General features: G+C 42.9%; 1 protein-coding gene across 1 annotated transcript in view; it reads left to right on the forward strand.

Annotated features, from left to right (window-relative positions):
* The window catches only part of SLC9A9 (solute carrier family 9 member A9), a 954,803-nt gene that overhangs the window by 213,735 nt on the left and 723,250 nt on the right, over window positions 1-17,818 (forward strand). The window lies entirely within an intron of this gene.

Consider the following 17,818-nt stretch of genomic DNA (forward strand, 5'->3'; position numbering starts at 1 on the left):
TCTGAAATATCGGGTTTAGTAGAAATGGGCCCATAAGCATTCATTGGAGTCAGTTTGGTTGCAGAAATTCGCATCCAAAATCTTTGTGTAGTTGAAATTGGCCCTTACAAACGTCACTTTCGAGCAGCAACATTAATAATCAGGACCCGGGGAGACTGACACTTTCATGCAGGCAACAGCTGTTCCTTGTAATCTCCTGGCAGCATATTGCAGGGGAAGGGGGGAGGGTGATACAGCCTCACACAGCCGACCCGTGTATAAGCCAAGAGGGGGAGTTTAGAGCACATTTTTTTGTGCTCAAAAATTCAGCTTATATGCGAGTGTATACGGTAAATGCCTGTGTATTTTACTGTGCTGTGCTTATCAGTTAACTGCTGCTAATGTGAACAGCACATTGAACACATTAGTTTTCTGAGCTTGTTTAATCATAGCAACTGCAGTTTTTGTTTTGTTTTGTTTTGGGGGGGAGGAGGGGCATTATTCAGTAACCGAACAGCTCTGCATTACCAAAGAGTTGTTTACTTTTTTCTTTAAGTACAATTACAAATTAATTTAATTAGGTATTATTTCTGTGGATTAATACCTCCTGGTAATGCTGTTCTGTGAGTTGGGGGATTTGCTTTTATCCACAAGTAATGCCATCTCTGTAGAAATTACTACTTTATGAGCAAAGTCATATAGAGAAAGGCAAACAGGATAGACAACATTGTGCATTGGTTCAAAACTACAGATAGATGCTCAAACAAGGATGGCAATTTTTTATGCTAGTATAATGTTGATGGTATTTAATTAGCCTATTGCTTTTCAGCCTAGAATAAATATTGTATTCACTTTGTTTCTAAGTAACTCTGAATTTACCGTATATTCCGGCGTATAAGACGACTGGGCGTATAAGACGACCCCCCATCTTTTCCAGTTAAAATATAGAGTTTGGGATATACTCGCCGTATAAGACTACCCCTCTTCCAACGCAAACCAAATGAAAAGAAAAAAATCATGTACTGGTGCTGTGTTTGAACAGATACTGGTGCTGTACTGTATGTGTTACCCGGAATATAACAGTATATAGTCAATTGACTTGTTGCATTGGTCAACTCTCCTTAAGTAGACTGGTCAGCTCTCCTTGTCTACCTGTTTATCAGAGCGGTATGGAAGAATAGATTACGCTCCCTCAGCAGGGAGATCTGAGAGACGGTAACAGGATAGGGCATATCACCCGGCATCAACGACACCTGGCGTATAAGACGACCCCCAACTTTTCAGAAGATTTTCAAGGGTTAAAAAGTAGTCTTATACGCAGGAATATACAGTACCTCGCAACACTTTAGTGATTAGCAAAAATCCTAGCAAGAACCCTTTTCATGTCCAGTTATTAATGCATCTGAATGACCCTTATTTATATTTGAAAAAAAAAAAGTGCCATCTTCTGATGTTTAAATGTATATACAGTAAGTTGTGTTTTAAGAAGGCTTATTACCTGAAAGCTTACTTTTTTCCTTTTAAGTTAGCTAATAAATCTTATCTTCCTGATTCAAAACTTTCTCCTAGAAACCTTGATAGCAAATAAACAATATGGAAAAATTTCTTAACTTTATCACGTTGTTGGGATGTGTAGTACCATTTGGTGATAATATGAAATAATTCAAATCCATGTTTCTTGGTATTAGGTAAGGAGTACAACTCTTATTCCAAGTGTTGGATAAAGGAGGTACCATATTTTTCAGAATATGAGATGATCCGGACTATAAGATCCACATAGGATTGGAAGGGGGGGAAAATGATGCTAAACCTGGTGCATCCATGGTCCAGGAGCATCTTGTAGATTTATCCCCCCTCAATTATTGTGTCCTCCATGTTTCCTCCTGTGTCCCTCATGTGTCCTCCATATGTCCCAATTTGTGTCCTCTTCCGTGCCATAGTTGGGCTCCTTGTGTCCTTGTCTGCCCTCCTGTGTCTCTTTCTGTCCCCCTGTCTGCCCTTCTGTGTCTTCTTCTGTCCCATTTGTGCCCCGTTTGTCCCCCTCTCTGCTCTCCTGTGTCCCCTCTGTTGCCTACACATAATTATGTGCAGCGTGTCTCACCTGATCCATTGGCTCCAGCAGTGATGGCATACCTCTCCTCTCCCACACGACTTCTGCTGAGCCAGCACTAGAGGAGCAGTGCGGAAGATGAGAGGTCTGCCTGTGCTGGCACTGCACAGAACTATGCACTGGCAGTGTTGGGGACACAAGGGGCAACAGAGGACACATGGGGACAATGCAGGGAGTCAGACATCGCTGTGGGTCGGCGGTTCTTATTGGCGGGTGTTTGTAAGTCGGGGCTCCCTGTCTTTGGAATATAAAATACGGGGACTTTGTCTCCCCATTTTATCTCACTGTGACTGCCTTGGAAAGTTGGTTTTGGGGTGGTCTGTACTAGTTGATTAATATACTTACAGTGCTGGGGATGGGCCAGTGTAAAATGTGCCAATAGATTCTGAGATCATTCTAGCCAATTCCTTTAATTAGTGGCATCATCATACAAGCAGGATATAGCAGGGCAGCTCCTAGGGCTCTGTAATAAAAATGTTTATTTCTGGCCACATTTACACAAGCATTGCTTATGATTTTACCTATAAATGATACAGTAACCAAAAAGTCTGCTGCTCTTTTGCGTGATAAAGCGTAATAAGAGGAAGTTCAAAGTTTCCTCATCCCTCAATACATGCTACGGTCCCTAATTACAAGCAAAACTTTAAGCATATCAAGAGGAAGTTCCAAGTTTCTTCATTCCTTTAAGAATTGATAAATGCTACAGTCCCTAATTACAAGCAAACCTTTATCAATCAAGAATGTGCCTTTTAATTTGACAAACGATGGAGTAAATGGATTGATTCACCTGTAATAGTAGACAGTGTTAGAGATTACTTTGACATTTAATAACCATTTATGCGATGTGAGAAAGTATATTCAATTGATGAAGAGTCATAAGTGATGGTCTGTAAGTTCTTATCTCTTCTTTAGGACAAGTATACATTTTCTTGCTGCAAAGTTATGTGGGATACCCACTTAATTAATGGAGATCCAGAACTGCCAGGATTTTTTTTAGCCTATCCTACATTGCTTAGCAAATGTCATTCTTTATCTAATTGAGTTGGTGGAAGCAGCGCAGGATCAAACTGTACTGCATTAGGCAGTGCAAAAATAGGGGCATCCATCGAAACAGTGGTGTGGTCAATACAAAGATTTAATATAAGTCAGAGTACAGTAGTGCAAGGTGGCAAGAGGTTAAACTTTTGATATCAGGGCATCTAATGTTTATCTCAGCTGTGTCTTGTACATTAAGAAGATGGAGTTGTGTAGGGCTAGCAGATCTGACAGCAATTGAAGTGGACCTCCGCTGTAAATTCCAAAGTGAAAAAGAGCCTTAATACCATATGATTGTTGCCCCTCTTGCTTTTTACCTAATGTAGCAACAGGTCTACTTCATTAAGCAGACGGAAAGCATTGTGGTAGCTCCGGAAGCAATATACTGGAGCTGGCACTGCACTACTTCTCTCTTTACCTCACCTCGGTGTAACAGGCCGGAAAAGTGGCACAGGGAGAAGCAGAGTACCCCTTAGGCCACGCTATTAGGCTCCTCCCATCCACAGATGACACAATCCTTGGTAGTCTTTGTAAAGGTAGAAATGTATTAGAAAGGGGGCACTGTTATCAACAAAGCCTAGATTTTATGGCAGAAGTCAGTTTTTAGACATTTTTTCTTGCTACTGTGTTATAACTTCTGCTGCCTGTGCAGATAGTGTTGGTTTAGCTGATAGTGTTGGTTTTATTTTTACACTGGAGGTCCACTTTAAATAGGCTTTCAGAAAACGTTATTTCCCTTCCCTTTTCTTCTCCAGAAACACCACAGAAAGCTCCCATCACTTTACCAACAACATAGGCAGGACAGGAATAGTCTGTCTTCAACGTCTTTTACTGCACGACCGTTGCAATGCCAGGCTAATGTAAAAATAATTGTACAGTAATATACAGTGTGACATCACCCTCTATTGCAAGGAAGATATGAAATGATCTTGCTGGGCTGAATCAGTGACTTGTGATGCTGCTCTGAAGCTAAACCATTTGTTGCAGAGTTCCTAAGTTCAGCCGACCATCTGAAAGAGGCTTTAGCATGGGGCAATGCATACAACGGTGATTCAGAAGACGACATGTGACCGCAAAAAGGAACCTCAAAAGCTGGACTTAACTCATGAAACTCAAGGTGGACAGGAAGTATGGCCATGTCTCTGCTTGGATTATGGGTTAGCTTTCAAATTGCATGACCAGTTCAGATTTTACCTCCCTCCTGTACTGACAACGTTCTAGCACTTTACTGGAAAATTCTGCAACACTTGCAGGCTATTTGCCCTATAGTAGTTTCTTTAGAAAGGTATGAAGTATTATCTTTAAGGATGCAATGTTCATCTTCCATTTTAAAATACTTGGCATGACCCACCAGCCTTGGGAAACGTTTCGTTAGCCCCATGCAAAGCAGTAAGCACCAGTGGTACATCAAACCTAATACTCTATCCAAAAGGAAAGTTTGAGATGGTTATTTTTTAAAGAGGCACTGTAGTGACATATAGTAGAATATAGTAAATTATTCAGGATACCCACTTTTACGTTCCTATCCTGGTTTTAGAAACAGAAACACTTCATATATGTATACATTGCTTTGCATTGCTATGTTGCCCTGCCCTCTCAGATGTCACAGCCTAGACTGGTTAGCTATGTGGAATCCTCCCATGACCCCAGAGCATTCTGGGAGACCAGGTATTTTTTCTACTCCCTGCGGAACATTGAGTAATCAAATATTCCACAGAGCTGCACCTGACAGCACTAAAGATGTCACAATTTGTGATAAATTCCAGAACGTAAACCAGGGCAAGGAAAATGTTTACAATGGACCAAACCTGACTGACACATTTATAAAGTAATATTGTAATTTATAAAGTAATATTGTAAAAAATAAAATTTTGTTAATTATTTTCACAACAGTTCCAGCTGAAGCAAAGAATTGAAATGTAACTTTTTGGTGTAGACTGTAGTAACTTCCATAGTTTGGCTGGAATTGTCTACTCTACGGCTTCATATATCCATCTTATAGATTGGTTTAATGATGTGTGATAGCTATTATTTATCAATCAAGAAAATGGCAGATAATTAATAATGAGAGCTGTGTAGTAGCAGCTGCGTGCTGCCTTGATACATGCTGTGATAGTCTTTTGCTGGTTCTCGTTCTGACTTTGACTGATAAAATAAGGAATATTCCTCTCTCATGCCCCCTGTTACAGTAAGTCTCATAGACTCCACAAACATCAGCCTCAACTGTAGCTTGAATCATTATATTATTATACAGTATATTACAAGATATACTATATTAGTATGGACTATATTAGTATTGCACTCTTCCTTAAAAAAAAAAAAAAAAAACCTTTATTTTTGTTAGTCAGCACCTGCATTCCTTATGGTTTGTTGTTCTGCTGTGACCAACATCTTAAAGTGGATCTGAGGTAAACATTTACTCATTGCATAATTGTGTTCCTTTCATATAGTTTATAGGGCATTTTGCTGTGTAAACTATCTAACTTTAGATAAGATATATAGACAAGTTACTTGTTATAGTTAGTTTTTCATCTCTGATCCGCTTTAACCACTTGAGGACCCTGTGCTTTAACCCCCTTAAGGGCCAGGCACTTTTTTTCCATTCAGACCACTGCAGCTTTCACGGTTTATTGCTTGCTCATACAACCTACCACCTAAATGAATTTTGGCTCCTTTTCTTATCACTAATAAAGCTTTCTTTTGGTGCTATTTGATTGCTGCTGCGATTTTTACTTTTTATTATATTCATCAAAAAAGACATGAATTTTGGCAAAAAAATGATTTTTTTAACTTTCTGTGCTGACATTTTTCAAATAAAGTAAAATTTCTGTATACATGCAGCGCGAAAAATGTGGACAAACATGTTTTTGATGAAAAAAAAACCATTCAGCCTATATTTATTGGTTTGGATAAAAGTTATAGCATTTACAAACTATGGTGCAAAAAGTGAATTTTCCCATTTTCAAGCATCTATGACTTTTCTGACCCCCTGTCATGTTTCATGAGGGGCTAGAATTCCAGGATAGTATAAATACCCCCCAAATGACCCCATTTTGGAAAGAAGACATCCCAAAGTATTCACTGAGAGGCATAGTGAGTTCATAGAAGATATTATTTTTTTGTCACAAGTAAGCGGAAAATGACACTTTGTGACAAAAAAAAAAAAAAGTTTCCATTTCTTCTAACTTGCGACAAAAAAAAAATGAAGTCTGCCACGGACTCACCATGCCCCTCTCTGAATACCTTTAAGTGTCTACTTTCCAAAATGGGGTCATTTGTGGGGTGTGTTTACTGTCCTGGCATTTTGGGGGGTGCCTAATTGTAAGCACCCCTGTAAAGCCTAAAGGTGCTCATTGGACTTTGGACCCCTTAGCGCAGTTAGGCTGCAAAAAAGTGCCACACATGTGACACTTTGTAAAAAAAAAAAAACAATACAAATCAATTTCCGCTAACTTGTGACAAAAAATAAAATTTTCTATGAACTCACCATACTCCTAACGGAATACCTTGGGGTGTCTTTTTTTCTAAAATAGGGTCATTTGCAGGGTTCCTATACTGCCCTGGCATTTTAGGGGCCCTAAACCGTGAGGAGTAGTCTGGAAATCAAATTCCGCAAAATGACCTGTAAAATCCTAAAGGTACTCATTGGACTTTGGGCCCCTTAGCACAGTTAGGGTGCAAAAAAGTGCCACACATGTGGTATTGCCGTACTCAGGAGAAGTAGTACAATGTGTTTTGAGGTGTATTTTTACACATACCCATGCTGGGTGGGAGAAATATCTCTGTAAATGACAATTTTTTGATTTTTTTTTACACACAATTGTCCGTTTACAGAGAGATTTCTCCCACCCAGCATGGGTATGTGTAAAAATACACCCCAAAACACATTGTACTACTTCTCCCAAGTACGGCGATACCACATGTGTGGCACTTTTTTGCACCCTAACTGTGCTAAGGGGCCCAAAGTCCAATGAGTACCTTTAGGATTTCACAGGTCATTTTGCGGAATTTGATTTCCAGACTACTCCTCACGGTTTAGGGCCCCTAATATGCCAGGGCAGTATAGGAACCCTGCAAATGACCCTATTTTAGAAAAAAAGACACCCCAAGGTATTCCGTTAGGAGTATGGTGAGTTCATAGAAAATTTTATTTTTTGTCACAAGTTAGCGGAAATTGATTTGTATTGTTTTTTTTTCACAAAGTGTCACTTTCCGCTAACTTGTGACAAAAAATAAAATGAACTCACCATAGTCCTAACAGAATACCTTGGGGTGTCTTCTTTCTAAAATGGGGTCATTTGTGGGGTTCCTATACTGCCCTGGCATTTTAGGGGCCATAAACCATGAGGAGTAGTCTGGAAATCAAATGCCGCAAAATGACCTGTGAAATCCTAAAGGTACTCATTGGACTTTGGGCCCCTTAGCACAGTTAGGGTGCAAAAAAGTGCCACACATGTGGTATCGCCGTACTCGGGAGAAGTAGTACAATGTGTTTTGGGGTGTATTTTTACACATACCCATGCTGGGTGGGAGAAATATCTCTGTAAATGACAATCTTTTGATTTTTTTACACACAATTGTCCATTTACAGAGATATTTCTCCCACCCAGCATGGGTATGTGTAAAAATACACCCCAAAACACATTGTACTACTTCTCCCGAGTACGGCGATACCACATGTGTGGCACTTTTTTGCACCCTAACTGCGCTAAGGGGCCCAAAGTCCAATGAGTACCTTTAGGATTTCACAGGTCATTTTTGTTTCAAGACTACTCCTCACGGTTTAGGGCCCATAAAATGCCAGGGCAGTATAGGAACCCCACTAGCGACCCCATTTTAGAAAGAAGACACCCCAAGGTATTCCGTTAGGAGTATGGTGAGTTCATAGAAGATTTTATTTTTGTCACAAGTTAGCGGAAATTGATTTTAATTGGCTTTTTTTCACAAAGTGTCATTTTCCGCTAACTTGTGACAAGAAATAAAATCTTCTATGAACTCACCATACTCCTAACGGAATACCTTTGGGTGTCTTCTTTCTAGAATGGGGTCATTTGTGGGGTTCCTATACTGCCCTGGCATTTTAGGTGCCCTAAACCGTGAGGAGTAGTCTTGAAACCAACAATGTCGCAAAATGACCTGTGAAATCCTAAAGGTACTCATTGGACTTTGGGCCCCTTAGCGCACTTGGGGTGTAAAAAAGTGCCACACATGTGGTACCGCCGTACTCAGGAGAAGTAGTATAATGTGTTTTGTGGTGTATTTTACACATACCCATGCTGGGTGGGAGAAATATCTCTGTAAATGACAATCTTGATTTTTTTTACACACAATTGTCCATTTACAGAGATATTTCTCCCACCCAGCATGGGTATGTGTAAAAATACACCCCAAAACACATTATACTACTTCTCCTGAGTACGGCGATACCACATGTGTGACACTTTTTTGCAGCCTAGGTGCGCTAAGGGGCCCAACATCCTATTCACAGGTCATTTTAAAGCATTTGTTTTGTAGACTACTCCTCACGGTTTAGGGCCCCTAAAATGCCAGGGTAGTATAGGAACCCCACAAGTGACCCCATTTTAGAAAGAAGACACCCCAAGGTATTCCGTTAGGAGTATGGTGAGTTTATAGAAGATTTTATTTTTTGTCACAAGTTAGTGAAAAATGACACTTTGTGAAAAAAAACCAATAAAAATCAATTTCCGCTAACTTTTGACAAAAAATAAAATCTTCTATGAACTCGTCATACACCTAACAGAATACCTTGGGGTGTCTTTTTTTCTAAAATGGGGTCACTTGTGGGGTTCCTATACCGCCCTGGCATTTTACGGGCCCAAAACCGTGAGTAGTCTGGAAACCAAATGTCTCAAAATGACTGTTCAGGGGTATAAGCATCTCTGGTCTATGAGGGGGCGAATTTTGTGGAACCGGTCATAAGCAGGGTGGCCTTTTAGATGACAGGTTGTATTGGGCCTGATCTGATGGATAGGAGTGCTAGGGGGTGACAGGAGGTGATTGATGGGTGTCTCAGGGGGTGGTTAGAGGGGGGAATAGATGCAAGCAATGCACTGGCGAAGTGATCAGGGCTGGGGTCTGAGGGCGTTCTAAGGGTATGGGCGGGTGATTGAGTGCCCCAGGGGCAGATAGGGGTCTAATCTGATGGGTAGCAGTGACAGGGGGTGATTGATGGGTAATTAGTGGGTGTTTGGAGGAGAGAACAGATGTAAACACTGCACTTGGGAGGTGATCTGATGTCGGATCTGCGGGCGATCTATTGGTGTGGGTGGGTGATCAGATTGCCCGCAAGGGGCAGGTTAGGGACTGATTGATGGGTGGCAGTGACAGGGGGTGATTGATGGGTGGCAGTGACAGGGGGTGATTGATGGGTGATTGACAGGTGATCAGTGGGTTATTACAGGGAAGGACAGATGTAAATAATGCCCTGGCGAATTGATAAGGGGGGGTCTGAGGGCAATCTGAGCGTGTAGGCGGGTGATTGGGTGCCCGCAAGGGGCAGATTAGGGTCTGATCTGATGGGTAACAGTGACAGGTGGTGATAGGGGGTGATTGATGGGTGATTGATGGGTAATTAGTGGGTGTTTAGAGGAGAGAATAGATGTAAACACTGCGTTTGGGTGGTGATCTGATGTCGGATCTGCGGGCGATCTATTGGTGTGGGTGGGTGATCAGATTGCCCGCAAGGGGCAGGTTAGGGGCTGATTGATGGGTGGCAGTGACAGGGGGTGATTGATGGGTGATTGACAGGTGATTGACAGGTGATTAGCGGGGATAGATGCATACAGTACACAGGGGGGGGGGGGGGTCTGGGGAGAATCTGAGGGGTGGAGGGGTGATCAGGAGGGGGCAGGGGGGGGGGGGTAAAAAAAATAGCGTTGACAGATAGTGACAGGGAGTGATTGATGGGTGATTAGGGGGGGTGATTGGGTGCAAACAGGGGTCTGGGGGGTGGGAAGGGGGGTCTAAGGGGTGCTGTGGGCGATCTGGGGCAGGGGGGGGAGAAATCAGTGTGCTTGGGTGCAGACTAGGGTGGCTGCAGCCTGTCCTGGTGGTCCCTCGGACACTGGGACCACCAGGACAGGAGGCAGCCTGTATAATACACTTTGTAAACATTACAAAGTGTATTATACACTTTGTATGCGGCGATCGTCGGGTTAACATCCCGCCGGCGCTTCCGTATGGCCGGCGGGATGTTGCGGCAGGTGAGCGGAGACAGGCGCCGGCGGAGGATCGCGTCACGGATGACGCGATCGCTCCGCCCATGCCCTTACAAGGACCGCCGCCTCTGTGGGTGAGCTGGTCCTTGCAGGCTCCACTTCCCGGCCGCCCCTGTGCGTTAGGCGGTCGGGAAGTGGTTAAGTAGAGTTATAGGCTGAGAATATAGTGTAGATCCTGCCGGCCACCGAGACTGTGTAAGTCACACACGGGGAGTCCAGTGTGGTAAGAGGCCCATCAAACCTCCCAAAAGACATCCAAAAGTTCCAGTTTCCACATAGGACTCGACCCTCCAACGTGTAATATACAAAGAGGTATTTATTAATCCATAGCGGTGATACAGGACACAAAAAAGCACAACGTTTCGGGCAGAGGCCCTTTCTCAAGTGCTCAAGTGAATCTGGTAAAACCAAATGAATATATAAAATCAGACTTACACACCACACCCAATTAATTGGGGGGCGGACACATGCTTAAAAGATACATTAACCCTTTCAGGGTTAGAGAGCAGCTCAAAAATTCATAGGTAGCATCTGAGACTGAAGTCTTCATTCAAGCCATATGGTGACTGAGTCCGCAGTTTCTCCATCCACCAGGCCTCACGTCTAAGTAAGGTGATTCAACGATCACTACCTTCCTGGAATTGCACTACCTCTAAAATCAGCCACCTTAACTGACTAACATTATGACCTTGTTCTCTAAAATGTCTTGCTAAATGGGGATCCCGATTGCTTTCTCCCTCCCCACTTTTGTTTTTATTGGGGGTCTGAATGTTACATTTATGTTCATTTAGTCGGGACTTAATATCTCTTTTGGTCTGTCCTACATAGGCCAGACCACAAGGACATTTAATGCAATAAACTACCCCTTTAGTGTCACATGTGGCGAAATCCTTGAAGGGTATCGGGGTACCCTGTCGTGGATGCTGGATCTCAGTGCCTCTAATAATACTGTTACAGTGTTGGCAGTGTAAACAGGGGAAGGTACCCACTCTCGGTGGTCCCAGAAACCTCTGTGTGGGGCCCCTAGATCTCCCAATGTCGGCTCGGACCAAATGGTCCCTGATCGACTTACCCCTTCGATATACTATTCTAGGTGGGGTCCTGCAGATTCCGGACTTCCCAGCAGCTACACATGCAGAGGAAGTAATTCTTACTTTATGGAAAATAATTAGCACCTTATTGGGCAAGCCAAGCAACCATTAGGTGATAATAGATGCAGCCCATGATGGTTCTCTTGGTCCGAAACCAACAAACTCAAACAAGGCCAGGTATGTTATCTGCAGTTCTCACTATTTCAGTGTAGCTGGATCATGCAGGCTGCTCTGTTAAGGAACATTAACCATTTCACCTGTGTGGACGTGAGCTTCAGATGCGCTAGTCACGTCCCTGCAGTTTGGGGGATCTGCAGGCGATCGTGCGGGCAGATGCCCACGATCGCTCTGCTGCTGCTAGCAGGGGGGATTGGCTGCAGGGGACAAAAAATCCCCTGTGCCAATCCGAGCATGTCTGCCGAGAAACACCTGTTTTTGTTTGAAAAACAGTGTTTATTCTTTACATACAGCCGCCGCGCTATCTCCCGCCACTGATTTCCGCCGCTGATCATTAAATTCATGAAAGGAAACAATATTTCCATTCAAAATCTCCCTGCTGCCGCTGTGATCAGAGGCTTCTGATGGAAGCCTACATCACTTCCCCTAGTTACAATGCAATGATACATTGTAACGCTGATAGGATTTTCATCTTGTGGCCAAATAGTAAAATACACCAACTGACTTTAGGGAACAAAAAATAATATCTATGACAAGAGGGCATATAATTAAATATTGGGCTAACAATTAGTGATGATGTAGAACAGAAAAATGCACCTTTATTTCCAAATAAAATATTGTCACCATACATTGTGCTAGTGATAAAATTTTAACATTGCAATAACCGGGAGAAATGGCCAAATAAAATGTGTGGATTTTAATTATGGTAGCGTGAATTATTTTAAAACTATAATGGCTGAAAACTGAAAAATAATAATAATTGTTCAATTTTTTTCTTATTATTCCCATCATAATGCATTTAGAATAAAATAATTCTTAGCATAATGCACCACCCAAAGAAAGCCTAATTGGTGGCGGAAAAAACAAGGTATAGATCATTTTGTTGTGATAAGTGGTGATAAAGTTATTGGGGAATGAATAGGAGGAGTGCTGACAGGTGAAAAATTCCCGCGTGCTGAAATGGTTAAACTGAAGTTATACTTTCGTTCTAAAACTGCCATCAATGTAGATGGGTGCTGTGCAAGTCTTTTTAACTTAACAACCAGCCAACGCCGATAGGCGGCGGCTGGTCGCACCTGTGTTTCCATGGAAACGGCCGGTTCCTGTCAGTTCACGGCGGGGGGCTCCGTGAACAGCCTGCGGGCCTCTGATTGCTAAATGTAAACACCTGGGGACGTAATCCCCGGTGTTTACATTATTTGATGCTGCTGTCACAGCAGTGCCGTAAAGGAGATCGGCGATCCCCGGCCTCTGATTGGCCGGGGATCGCCGCCATCTGATAGGCTGAAGCCTATCTGAGGTGGTACAGGACGGATCGCTGTCCTGTACCGCCTATATTGCGAAGGGGAGGGAGGGAAGGAGGGGGAGGGAGGAATAGCGCTGCGGAGGGGGGCTTTGAGGCACCCCCCCCCCGCTAGGCACAACATAGCGGCAGCAATCAGACCCCCCCCAACAGGACATCCCCCTAGTGGGAAAAAAAGGGGCGGGGGGGGGGAGTCTGATCGCCCTGCCTGCCACCTGATCTGTGCTGGGGGCTGAAGAGCCCACGCAGCACAGATCACAGAAAAATGGGCTGGTCCTTAAGTGGTTAAGTTAGTGCAGTTTAAACTAGAAGTTAGCAGAAGTGGTTTACCTCTACTGATTGCCCCGATCTGCTGAGAACAGGAAGTGTATACACTGTATATATAGAATGTCGTTCCCCTTCATTAGTAACACTTTTAGAACACCATATTATTTGAGCTGGTTTTTTTTTTGGGGGGGGGGGGGGATAAATCAGTGTTTGACTCAGTAAAAGATTGGAACAAATAGTCATATAATAGCCAGTTAGACTGTCAGCCATAGGTTAATGCAAAGAAGAAAAATCAGCAGATTACATTAATGATCAGTGTACAACTGGAAGAACAAATAAGACAAAATGTTCCAGTATGCTTCAAATCCAAACACTTTCAGTAACCGTACATTGGGGGAGTCTTTTTCAAGAACTCTAAAACAATAGTAAAAAAAAAGAGATAAAAGGAGAAATAGAGAAACCAAGAAGAGAAGAAAGAGGAGAACCCTCCACAGAGTAGAGGTAGGAGGTAATATACAAACACCTTAGTGAGATTGAGCTAGGCTTTTAAAGTGTAACTGTCGGGCATAAAATCAAAAATCAATTCTTTGTTTTTATCTGGTAAACACGTAATAAGGATGCTAACCAGGCAATCCAAAAGTTAGTCACTATAACTTTTCTTGTTGATAAATGATCATTCCCCAGTTTACCTAACTCTTATTTGGTACACACAAAACTTGGTACACAAAAAGGAAGTTGCTGGGCATGCTGGGTTGTCCTTTTTTTGCTTCTCTACTTCACCTCAGACTTAACTAATGCAGCCTGATTGGCTGACGCCTCTTTCCTGTAACGATTGGTGTCAGCTCACAGAGAGAATCTGATTGTTGGTGATCTGCAGAATCACCAACAATACAGATGTATACCCGATTATTAATGATCTGCAGAATCACTAATAATACAAGTATGACTAACCTCTGGACACCTGATAGAGTGTAAGTGTTTGGTGCAACAGTAACGTATCTCCCGTGGGGCAGGAGACACGGATGCCTTCGAGCAAGGACCACTTGAGGGGCAGGTGGTCCTTGGCTGTGTGGGAACTATCTCCTAAGAAAGGGGATAGAGACAGCCAGTGATTCCCTGGTAAACTGGGAATCAGACTATACTGCAGCCAGAGGACTCCTAAGGGATAGAGCCCCTGGCTGTACTGCAGGAAGAACTCTCTGAGGAGAAGGAGGCCCCTGCAGCTAACTGACACTTGGTGGAACAGTGTCACAGGCAGTACAGACAGACTGAACACTCACGGGGTGAGTTACAGCCAGAAGGGTCGGCCAGGCCGGGTCGGCAACACACGAGCAGATAAAGTACAGAGACAGTAGGCCGATTCGGTAACCGGGCACAGGCAGGGTTTGGTAACAGGAAGGCAGATATGCAGAGGTACCGAATCAGAAAGCAGGAGAGAGGTCGACAGAGCGAAGGGTCATAACAGATATAGAACAAAGTCCTAGTCTGGGGTGTGAGGTCCGTGGTCTCTACACCCAGGAACTGGTCTATAGTATAACACAGCAATGACACAGTAATCCTAAGCTTGGGTGTGAGGTCCTTGGTCACAACACCCCGGAACTGGTCTAAAGTATAACACAGCAATGACACAGTAATCCTAAGCTTGGGTGTGAGATCCTTGGTCACAACACCCCAGGTCCACCTGGTTCTAACACACTGTGGGATCTGACTATGGTCTGAGTGCTCACACGTATGTATTCGCAACGGCAGACAACCTGAGACTGACCAGCGAGATCTATATATAGTGCAGCGCTCCCCAGCGCCACCCAGCACCACTCAAACAATGACAGACTGCGCTGCGATCAGCTGACCAACCTGATCAGCTGATCCCTCTCCTCCTGGCATAAAGGTCCTGCCTCCTAGCGCACGCGCGCGTGTAGCTCTCCATCTGTATGCACTAGAAGGCTTAGACAAACCAGACGCATGCTGTTGTGCGGAAACCGCCAGTCTGAATACAGAGACAGACGCCCCGCCGCCAGACCGCGCGGCTGCATCTCCGCAAACCATTACATTTCCCTCCTGTTTTCTCCTCCCACACCTCTGTTCCTCTCTGATTGGTCATTATTTCTAATGCTGAGACAATGCACTTTCTATAGTGAAGGACAGGCAAATCAGGCAGAGGAAAGTAAGGGAGGAAATTACATCAGGATTGGCTTCAAATTAGCCACACTTAAAATGGGAAATGCTAAGAAGGATTTTCTCTTTTTTTTTTTTACTGTAGACAAATCACTAAAATCAAAACGTGGACAATGCAGTACATATGTTATGTAAGTAGCGCAAGTATATATCTACTTAATGTGTTGTTGTTTTTCTGAGATAGTATGGCTGACAGCTCCTCTTTAAAAATTAAATCTGTGTATTTTTTGTTTAGTTTTCCTCTCTTTGTGTTTAGCCAACATAATAACAGAAGGCCTTGGAGAATAATAGTATGTTTCAAATGACATTTATGTCAATCAATGCAGAAGTCTTACACGTCCCATTAAAAAAGGTCAGCTTCATTATTAAAGCCACACAGTAACTATTCCTAGTGGCACTGATCCAGGAAACCTGTTTTAGAATTACACAGATCCTTAAGTTAATGAACAAATATTATCCCACAACGTATGCATAGGCAATTTACTGGGCAAGCAAATAAGTAGTGTTAATTTTATTTCCTAAAGATATTACATTTGAATTGCTTGAAGAAATCACCAGTAAACAAGGTTGCTATATTATTCAAATGAAACTTGTTTTATAAACTTTGTATTGTATCAAATTAGCTTTCCTGGTGTTTTCCTATGAAGTGTAGACTTGGCAGCAGAGGGCAATGTTATAGTAGGGGGAGATTTAAACATCCCATTAGATACAATCTTGGAGAATTCCCTAGGTAACTCCAGACAATCTGTACTGGGAACGTATAATTACAGTTTGCACATGCCCAGTACAACAAAACCGCTCATGCAGAGCTTTTTCCTCTGTGCACAAGTGGCTTCATTCTAATGGGCATTTGTAAACTGTATTCACGCATGCACATTACAAATACGCTTGTATACTGACAGGAGCATGGCGACGAAGAAGAGGGTCCAGGAAGTAGCGGTGGGCTTGAGGAATATCTGGGAAACCTGGACCCAAGGGTTAGAATGGGCCCTTTATGGAGGATGTTCTATCGTTTTAGAACATCCTCCATAAAGGGCCCATTCTAACCCTTGGGTCCAGGTTTCCCAGATCTTCCTCAAGCCAACCGCTACTTCCTGGACCCTCTTCTTTGTCGTTTATTATGAGATATAGGGCCTGATGCACAAAATCACAGTGATACTGCCATGCATAGATGGCGCACGGCAATCTTACCCTTACTTCCAGCAGCAAATACCATGAGTTACGCTACTAGGGCAACCTGCCGTACTTGAGTAGCGTGACCATTGTTACAGTAATATGTGTTAGTAACGCTCGTTACCGTAGCAAGGGTCCCAACTCTAGTACCGTGGGGCGCGCTTATAGCATAACTCGTGGTACTTGCTGCCAAAAGGAAGGATAATATTACCATACACAGTATTACCGTGATTTTGTACATCAGGCTTTTGACTTCAAGTTACTTTTATTCAACCAGTAATTTTTTGACGGGAAATGACAAAAGATAGTAAGATGATGTACCAAGGGGTATTATTGTAGGGAGAAAAAAACATTTCTCAACTTTTATTTACATTTGAGCAAAATAGTGTCCAGTTCAAAAATATTCACACCCTTCACAAACTGTCAGTCTGTGGGAAAATCCAAAATTCCATACCATTCCAAATAGTCCAAGCTTTTCTAAAGCATATTAATTACCCTTATTAATTGGGAACAGCTGTTTTAGTCAACTCAACAGGTGAAAAACAGCAGATCTCTGCAGTTGGTTTGTGGACAGTCATGGCTAAGACAAAGGAGCTCAGTGAGGACCCCCCCCCACCAGGAATAGCCATGGATGTCCTTCAATGCAAGGAAAGCATCCAAGCCCTCTTTAAAGTGGATCCGAGATGAAAAACTAACTGTAACAAGTAACTTGTCTATATATCTTATCTAAAGTTTAGATAGTTTACACAGCAAATCTAGCTGCAAACAGCTTCAACAGAATAGGATTATTTTTTTCTGTGATACAATGACAGCGACCATATTCTGTTTGTAAACATTACACACAGGCAAGCTGATCTGCATCTCCAGCCCTCAGCCTGTGAAAACCTAATCCCCCCTCCTCCCCTCTGCCTCTGAAATCTCTGACTAGTAACACCTCCCCCTCTTCCTGCCTAGACTGAGCTCCCATGAACCCTTGCTACTGTCTGAAAATGCCAAGGCACTCTGAAAAGCTGTGGGCGAGACTTGTTTAGTTTATGGGGAATTAGAGTATTAAAAACAAAGAAGTATTTGGCTTGAGGAATGCCCTATAAACAATAAGAAAGGAACACAATTATGCAATGAGTAAACATTTCTCGGATCCACTTTAAATGCAGATAAAGAATTTGCAACTTTCTCTATAATATTCCAAATTTTTTACCACTTTTACTGTAAAGAACCCCTTTCGAAGTAAATGGCAAAAATGTTTCTCCTCTATACATGGATCATGCCC

Source organism: Hyperolius riggenbachi, chromosome 4 (assembly GCF_040937935.1).
Source record: "Hyperolius riggenbachi isolate aHypRig1 chromosome 4, aHypRig1.pri, whole genome shotgun sequence".
NCBI classification, from domain to species: domain Eukaryota; kingdom Metazoa; phylum Chordata; class Amphibia; order Anura; family Hyperoliidae; genus Hyperolius; species Hyperolius riggenbachi.